The following is an 8,328-nucleotide window of genomic DNA, read 5'->3' as shown; positions in this document are numbered from 1 at the left end:
ATTGGAAAAGACCAAGTTAAATTGTTACTGTTCACAGATGACATGATCCTGTACATAGAAAAACCTCTGACCTCTACCAAAAAACTCATAGAGGTCATAAATGAATTCAGTCAAGTTCCAGGATACAAAATCAAAATGCAAAAATCAGGAATATTTTTATACACCAAAAGTGAACTAGCAGAAGAAGAAATCAAGAAAGCAAGCCCATTTACACTAACTACCAAATGAACAAAATACCCAGGAATAAATTTAACCAAGGAGGTGAAAGATCTCTACAATGAGAACTACAAAACACTGCTGAAAGAAATCAAAGAGGACACAAAAAGACGGAAAGATATTCCATGTTCATGGATTGGAAGAATTAACATTGTAAAAATGTTCATACTACCCAAAGCGATCTACAGATCCAGTGCAATCGCCATCAAAATACCAATGATGCTCTTCACAGAAATAGAAAAACCAATCCTAAAATTCATATAGAACAACAAAAGACCCCATATAGTCAAAGCAATCCTGAGCAAAATATAAATAAATAAATAAATAAACAAACAAACAAATAAATAAAACTGGATGCATTATACTGCCTGACTTCAAACTATACTACAAAACTATAGTAACCAAAACAGCAAGGGATTGGCAGAAAACAGACACTTGGACCAATGGAACAGAATAGAGAACCCAGAAATTAACCCATGTACTTACAGCCAACTGATATTTGACAAAGCTACCAAGAACATACATTAGGGAAAGGACTGCCTCTTCTGTAAATGGTGCTGGGAAAACTGGACGTCCATGTGTAGAAGAATGAAACTTGACCCATACATCTCACCATATACCAAAATCAACTCAAAATGGGTTAAAGACTTAGGTATAAGATCCAAAACTATAAAACTCTTAGAAGAAAACATAGGGGAAACATTTCAGGATGTAGAATTGGTCAAAGACTTTATGAATCAGACCTCAAAATCTGGTCAAAGACTTTATGAATCAAACCTCAAAATCATGAGCAACAAAAGAAAAACAAATAATGGGATCATGTCAAACTAAAAATCTTCTGAACAGCAAAGGAAACAGAGTGAAAAGACAACCTACAGAATGGGAGGAAATATTTGCAAACTGTACATCCAACAAGGGATTAATACACAGAATATACAAGTAACTCAAACAACTTAACAGTAAATAATAATAATAATAATAATAACAATAATCCAATTTTAAAATGGGCAAAGGAGCTGAATAGATTTTTCTAAAAGGAAGACAAACAAACGTCTAACAGGTACGTGAAAAAATGCTCAACATCACTAATCATCAGGGAAATGCAAATCAAAACCACCCTGAGATATCATCTCACCCCAGTTAGACTGGCTATTATCAAAAAGACAGAGAATAGCAAATGCTGGTGAGGATGCAGAGAAAGGGGAACCCTTATACATTGTTGTGGGACTGTAAATTAGTACAACCATTATGGAAAACTGTATGCAGTTTTCTCAAACAACTACAGACAGAGCTAACATACAATCCAGCAATACCACTTCTAGGTATATACCCAAAGGAATGTAAATCATGTTGAAGGGATACCTGCACTCCCATGTTCACTGCAGCTCTGTTTACAATAGCCAAGATATGGAGCCAACTTAAATGTCCATCGATGGATGACTGGATAAGAAAAATATGGTACATATACACAATGGAATGCTACTCAGCTATCAAAAAAAGAACAAAATTCTGCCATTTGCAGCAACATGAATGAGCTGAAAGAAAAAAAGAAAGAGAAAGAGAGAGAGAGAAAGAGGGAAAGGAAGAAAGAAGGGAAGAAGGGAAGAAAGGAAGGAAGGGAGGGAGGGAGTGAAGGATAAAAGGGAAGAAAGGACAAAAGAATAAGAAAGACCACATAATACATTGAACTTTCAGAGGAGAACACGTCTATGGTTACTAGAGGTGGGAAAGAGGAGGGGGAGAAAGGTTAGGGAGAAATTGGGTAAAGGACACAAAAAATAATTATAATTTGTTATGATGAACATGCAAACAATACTGACTTGATCATCATATATTGTACACAAATACTGATAGTCAACTCTGTACCCCATAAATATGTATAATCAATTATGTTTCAATTAAAAAACAATAATAATTTTAAAAAGAACCTATCTGACCTGGGGGATGGGAAATACCCAACTCCAGCCCCCTCTAGTCATCCTGTTTCCACCTAAGGGGGATAAAAACCAAAAGCACTTGTGAAGTTCACATCCCAGGCTCAGTAACTGAGACCTACTCATAGGACTAGAGAATGCTTCTCCTCCCCCAACACCTTAGCTCCCCACCTCACTAAACACCTATTTAAAGGGAGTTCTTTTGACCTAATACATCAATGTATAGCTTTCAACAACAAATTACAAGACACACTAAAAGGCAAAAAACCAAAAAAACCCTACAGTTTGAAGAGACAGACTCAGACCTGGAAGTGATGTTGGAATTATCAGACCAGAATTTTTTTTTCCTACTTCAAATTTGTTCAACTTTTCCTTTTAAAAGCAGAAACAAGTTTACTTTTGTGGAAACTATGGGAGAGAAACTCCTGTTTTGCCAGTTCCAGTTCCTAATTTTTTTCCTAAGTTTTCAATCCTTGAGCTCTTAAATGGGAAAAGATATTGGAGCGGCTTTTTTTCCATCTCTTTGTAAAGAAAGAACGTGGAAAAGGAGAACCTCCATACATGAGGCTGTGGCAAGGGAACCTCCCCCCAGCCCTACAACTCCACACAGTCTGGGGATAGAATGAGTTCGAGAAGCTGTGAAGTGTGTGTTTCTCCATTGTCTTCCAACCACGGGTCATCTGGCTGCAGATTTCATGCTAACTCTGGCAAATATGTTCTTTTATCTAACAATGAACAATTATATTAAAAACCCAGATTTGGGGGAAATGTAATGTATTAGTCCATTACTGGAACAAAATACCTGAACTGGGTAATTTTTAAAAATTATTAATTATTATTTTTTACATTCTAAGATGATGTTGCAGAGCAGTTGGTGGGGAGGGAGACAAGAGAAGGGAGAGGGAAATAGTGTTAGAGGAGGAAGGAGGGGGGCTGTGGTTGAGGTCCATGGCATCCCCTCATTCTGGCAGAGGAGACAAGGGGGCTTCCAGCGGCAGTTCAGTCATTGCTGGGCTGGATGCAGATGTCTGGGGTGGGGGGTGGCTGATGCCCTCAGCCCCCCACTGCCCCAGCTAGAGAGGCAGGGTGTTTCTGGTGGCAGCTTGGTGGTCTATGCTGGGCTGGTTGCAGATGTTGGGGAGCATGGCTGAGGCCCCTGGCCCCCCACCACCCCAGCTGGGGAGCCCCAGACACTTCCTGCAGCAGTTTGGTGGTCATCACTGGGCTGGTTGTGGATGTCAGAGGGGCGTGGCTGAGGCCCACATCCTTCCTCCCTCCCCAGCTTGGGAGCCAGACTGGAAGAAGGCTTCTAGTCCTGCTACATTTTATAGGTGTTCTTTGGTGGTGTTAGACCTTTACTGGTTAATATCAAACTTTGTCTCTGATCTATGGGTATTTTGTTTTTTCTTTCAGTTATGTGTTGGATTATTCACTGTTCCCATCACTTAAACTCTGCACTGGAACTAATTCGTTGTCCTTTGCTTACTTCTAAGATGGGGGAACTTCCTGAAGGGACCATCAGTTGAGCCATGTGGTTGAGCTAAATTGCTGCTTTGTTGCAGATTCTCTGCAGAAGGTTTTTGTGCAGCTCAGGATTAAATTTTTGATGTTGTAAGCACTTCCAGGTCCTGTGAGGTCTGGTACACCTGGGCTGCACAGAAACTCTGGTCTGGGCCTGAGTCTTTTCAGCAAACTGCACCCCCTGCTGTTCTATATTCCTGAGCAGTCTCCACTGAGTGATCCTGTGCTGATTGGAGGGCAAATCAGCTGTCCATGCTGTGCCCCAATGCTCCCCTAGTGGGTCCATCTCCCCCACTGCCCACATTCCAAACACTTCCCATGGGACGGGCCACACACTGGTCTCCTGCGATAACTCACCAGCCCCTGGATGGCTCTTTTTTTCAGTTGTTGTGGCCCCTCACTCCTGTGTGGGTCCACGGGAACTCTGTTAGTGGTCTTGCTGGCCTGGGGGCCACCAAGGCCCTCTTCTCCCCTGCTGCCTCCAAGTAAAACTTCGTATGAAGGGCACAGCTGTGGTTTTTGCCAGCTCTTGCTCCATGTGCTTATCAGCTCCAGCCCTGAGGTGGCTGGGGCTTGAAATGGTAGAAGCAATCCTTTCTTTCTTTCATCGTGGCTTCTCCTGCCATCATGAACTCCATAGGTCTTTCCTCTTCCCCTGAGCTCTAGCGGCCCCAGCTCGACTGTTGTTGCTTTTTTTTTTTTTTTTTTAAAGATGACCGGTAAGGGGATCTTAACCCTTGACTTGGTGTTGTCAGCACCATGCTCAGCCAGTGAGCAAACCTGCCCTCCCTATATGGGATCCGAACCCGTGGCCTTGGTGTTATCAGCACCACACTCTCCCGAGTGAGCCACGGGCCGGCCCAGTTGTTGCTTTTTCATACTTGTAAATTGGTTGATTTGTGGGAGAGAGTGATGCTGGGGACCATCTATTCTGCTATCTTGACTTGAAGCCCTGGACTTGGTAATTTATAAAGAAACAAAATTTATTTCTCAGTTTCAAATGCTGGGAAGTCTAAAGTCCAGGGAACACATCTGGTGAGAGCCTTCTTGTGAGTAGTGACTTTCTCCAGTGTCTTGTGGCAACCAGGGTATCACATGATGAGAATGGGCTGAGCAAGAGAGAGCTAACCTCATTTGCTCTCCTTTTAATTCCATCAGAACTACACCCATTATTCCATGAACAGATCAATCTATCCACAAGGGCATAGTCCTCACAATCTAATCACCTCTTAAAAGCTCCACCTGTCAAATACCACAATCAGATTTCCCACCCACTTAGCACTGTTACAATGGGGGTCAAGTTTCTAATACAGGGGGCTGGCTGATTAGGTCAGCTGGTTAGAGCACAGCCTTACAACACTAAGGTCATGGGTTCAGATCCCCATACCAGCCAGCCACTAAAGAAAAAAAAGTTTCCAATACATGAACTTTTGGGAGACATATTTGACCCATGGCATGTAAGTATTATTATTTAAACTTTGTGATGATCTTATCAACAAAATTAAAGTTAAAACCTTGACTTATTGTATGTTTTATTATGTCTTTGCCCAAAGGAAACAATTTTACTTCCTTGACATTGCCTTCTTTTTCTCTTTTCAAACCTGATAAGGAACTAATTTATTTAGATCTTCCATGACTACTTTAATAATTCTGTTCCTTCTTGTAATATTCTTCACAGAACCTGTATTATATTTAATGTATCTTGATGTGCTAAAATAAAAATGTTGCTTGTTGAAATATTCACATATTCACTCCACTAAATAGAATGCTGATTTATTCCATATCAACTTTCTGTTGTTTTTTTTTATGACTATTATGGAAGGGAAATTTTCAAGTCAATTGTACGGTTTATTTCAACAAATATTAGGGAAAAGGAAGTAAAATTATTTTACAAAATAATATAGTGTTCCTTGATCAAGGAACCAGGGACCTACGGATGGGCTTTGTGAAGCCTCTGAAATTATGTATGTGTGCACGCACACACACGTATGCTAATTTCTGGGAATTTATCATATAGGTACTTGATTTCAAAACTTTTCAGTGTCTAACCCACTTTTGAACCCAACATGTATATTGAATCACCTATTAAGCTTTTGGAAATGCAAACTTAGATAGTTAATTTCTAAATTGGAATTCCTAGGATTTGTATTTTGACTCATCCAACATTTAGTCACAAGGTGTATACTGGCATATACTATACAACAAGGATTGTGATAGACACATTAAATCCCTCATAAAACCTTTGTGAGGTTGCAACGTCATGACTATTTTCAAGATGAAGAAACTGAGAAGTTAAGTTTAAATACATTTGGTGATTATTACAGTTTTAGCCATGCTCAAACATTTCAAAAGCTGATGTATTTTTAGAAATATAATAAAGTTTTTTCTATTTTATATTTCTGAATTTTGTTATAGCCTTTTTTCAGTTAATACCTTTTCATTTTCCATGACAGATTTTTGTTATCAGCCAAATATACCAAATTGCATATTTTTGACATTAATCATAATAAAAAAGCAACCTGTTTCACCTAATATTTCACTGAAGGATCTTCCATATTATAATGGCATATTCAAATATTGTATATTTTCAAGTCATTCCTTTTTTTTTTTTTCTTCCTGAAAGTATCCTGACAGCAATGCATGGGCAAAGGGCAATGTAAAAGTCTCATTTACACCTTGCAGTAAATTCTACATTCAGGCAGTGTAGTCTCAGGAAGGTTTCCCTGTCAGTTATTGACTCTAAGTTAGATTACCTTATAACTTCTAGGAAGACTTTCAAAGGCATAAGAAACTCATGGCTTAAGAATTTAGGCAACGACAGGCAGACTTTCAAAAAAATTATTATTATTATTTATTTAATGAGTCAGAGGCAAGTTTTGTACATTTTCTTTGAAATTTAATAATTTTTATTCTAGATACTTGCTCCAAACCTTTAGTGAAAGGGTGGAAGCTTGTATGGGTTAGTATGTCTCTTTTCCTTAGAAAAAATTAGAAATGCTTAAGAAAGAATAGAAATCTCTAGCCTACAACTTCTCGACTGTATCTGCTTTCCTATTCCTCCCAGCCATCTCTCAGACAGGAAACTTATACTTCCCTGCCACCTTGAAGGTAGACATGGTCATTTGAACTTCTTTGCCCAGTAAAATATGAAGTAGTGATGTGTGTGACTTCCAGGTGGAAGCATTTAATTGCTGGTTCTTGATGCCCCACCTGTCTTTCCATGGCTCTTGTGAATGGAAGCATAAGTTGATTAGGAGGTGCGATGCTAAACCATCGCTTAGAGGACAGTTGCCCTGGAGAGTCCTCCAATCCACAACAGACTCTCTGTGAGCAGGAAATAAAGCACTGCTGTGTTATGTCTCTAAAATTTGGTTATCACTAAGTGATAACCCTTCACAGCACAGCAATCCCAATATGATGTTTTGCCATTAGATGTATAATAATGGCTTCAAAATGCCCTAAATTCTAATTCAAAAACACTCTTTCTACAGGAATTTTAAATAACTATGATTATTATGCTAAGGGCTCTAATGGAAAAAGTGAACAAAATGCAAAAATGGATGGGTAATGTAAGCAGAGAAAAGAAAACTCTAAGAAACAATCAAGAGGAAATGCTAGAAATCACAAACAGTGTAACAAATGAAGAATGACTTTGATGGGCTCACTAGTAGACTGGACATGACTAAGGAGAGATTCTCTGAGCTTGAGAATATGTCAATAGAAACTTCCAAAACAAAGCAGAAAATGCAAAGAGAAAAAAGACTAAAAAACAAAAACAGAATATTTTGTGGGATAACAAAAGGTATAAGACACACCTAATGGAATACCAGAAAGAGAAAAGAGAAAAAAACTGAACAAATATTTGAAGAAATAATGACTGACAATTTCCCCAAATTAATGCCAGACACCAAACCACAGATCCAGGAGCTCAGAGAACACCAAGCAGAATAAATGCAAACAAACAAACAACAACAAAAAAACTACATATCAATTCAAACTGACTTTCTCAGACAAACAATTGAAGGAATCTATTGCCAGTAGACCTACCTTGCAAGAAATATTAGAAGTTCTTTAGAGAGATGGAAATTATATGGGTCAGAAACTTGGATCTACATAAAGAAAGGAAGAGCATGAAAGAAGGAATATGTGAAGAAAAAATAAAAACTTAATTTTTCTTAGTTTGTTCAAAATAATAATAGCAACAATGTCCTCAATAAGTATAGCTTATGTATAAGTGAAATGAATGACAGCAACAATACAAGAGACAAGAGGGAGTAATTAGAAATATTTTAATATTACAAGGTACTTGTACTACCCATGAAACAGAATGGTGTTACAAAAGTGCACTGGATTAGTTGTAAATGTGTATTGCACATTTACGCTAGGGAAACCACTAAAAAAAGTAAAACAGAAGTATAATTGACATAAGAAAGGAAAGAAAATTGAATCAAAAGGTAGAAAGTAGTGGAAGACAAAAATAGAAACCAAGAACAAGAGCAATGAATAAAAAACAGTAACAAGTACAATAGATATTAATTCAATTACATCAATACAGGTTGAGTATCCCTTATCCGAAATGCTTGGGATCTGAAGAATTTTGGATTTTTGAATTTTTTTAGGATTTTGTAATATTTGCATTATGCTTAATGGTTGAGCA

This window comes from Galeopterus variegatus, unplaced genomic scaffold (assembly GCF_000696425.1).
Source record: "Galeopterus variegatus unplaced genomic scaffold, G_variegatus-3.0.2 Scaffold5676, whole genome shotgun sequence".
Taxonomy (NCBI): Eukaryota; Metazoa; Chordata; class Mammalia; order Dermoptera; family Cynocephalidae; genus Galeopterus; species Galeopterus variegatus.
This window is presented reverse-complemented; position numbering follows the sequence as displayed.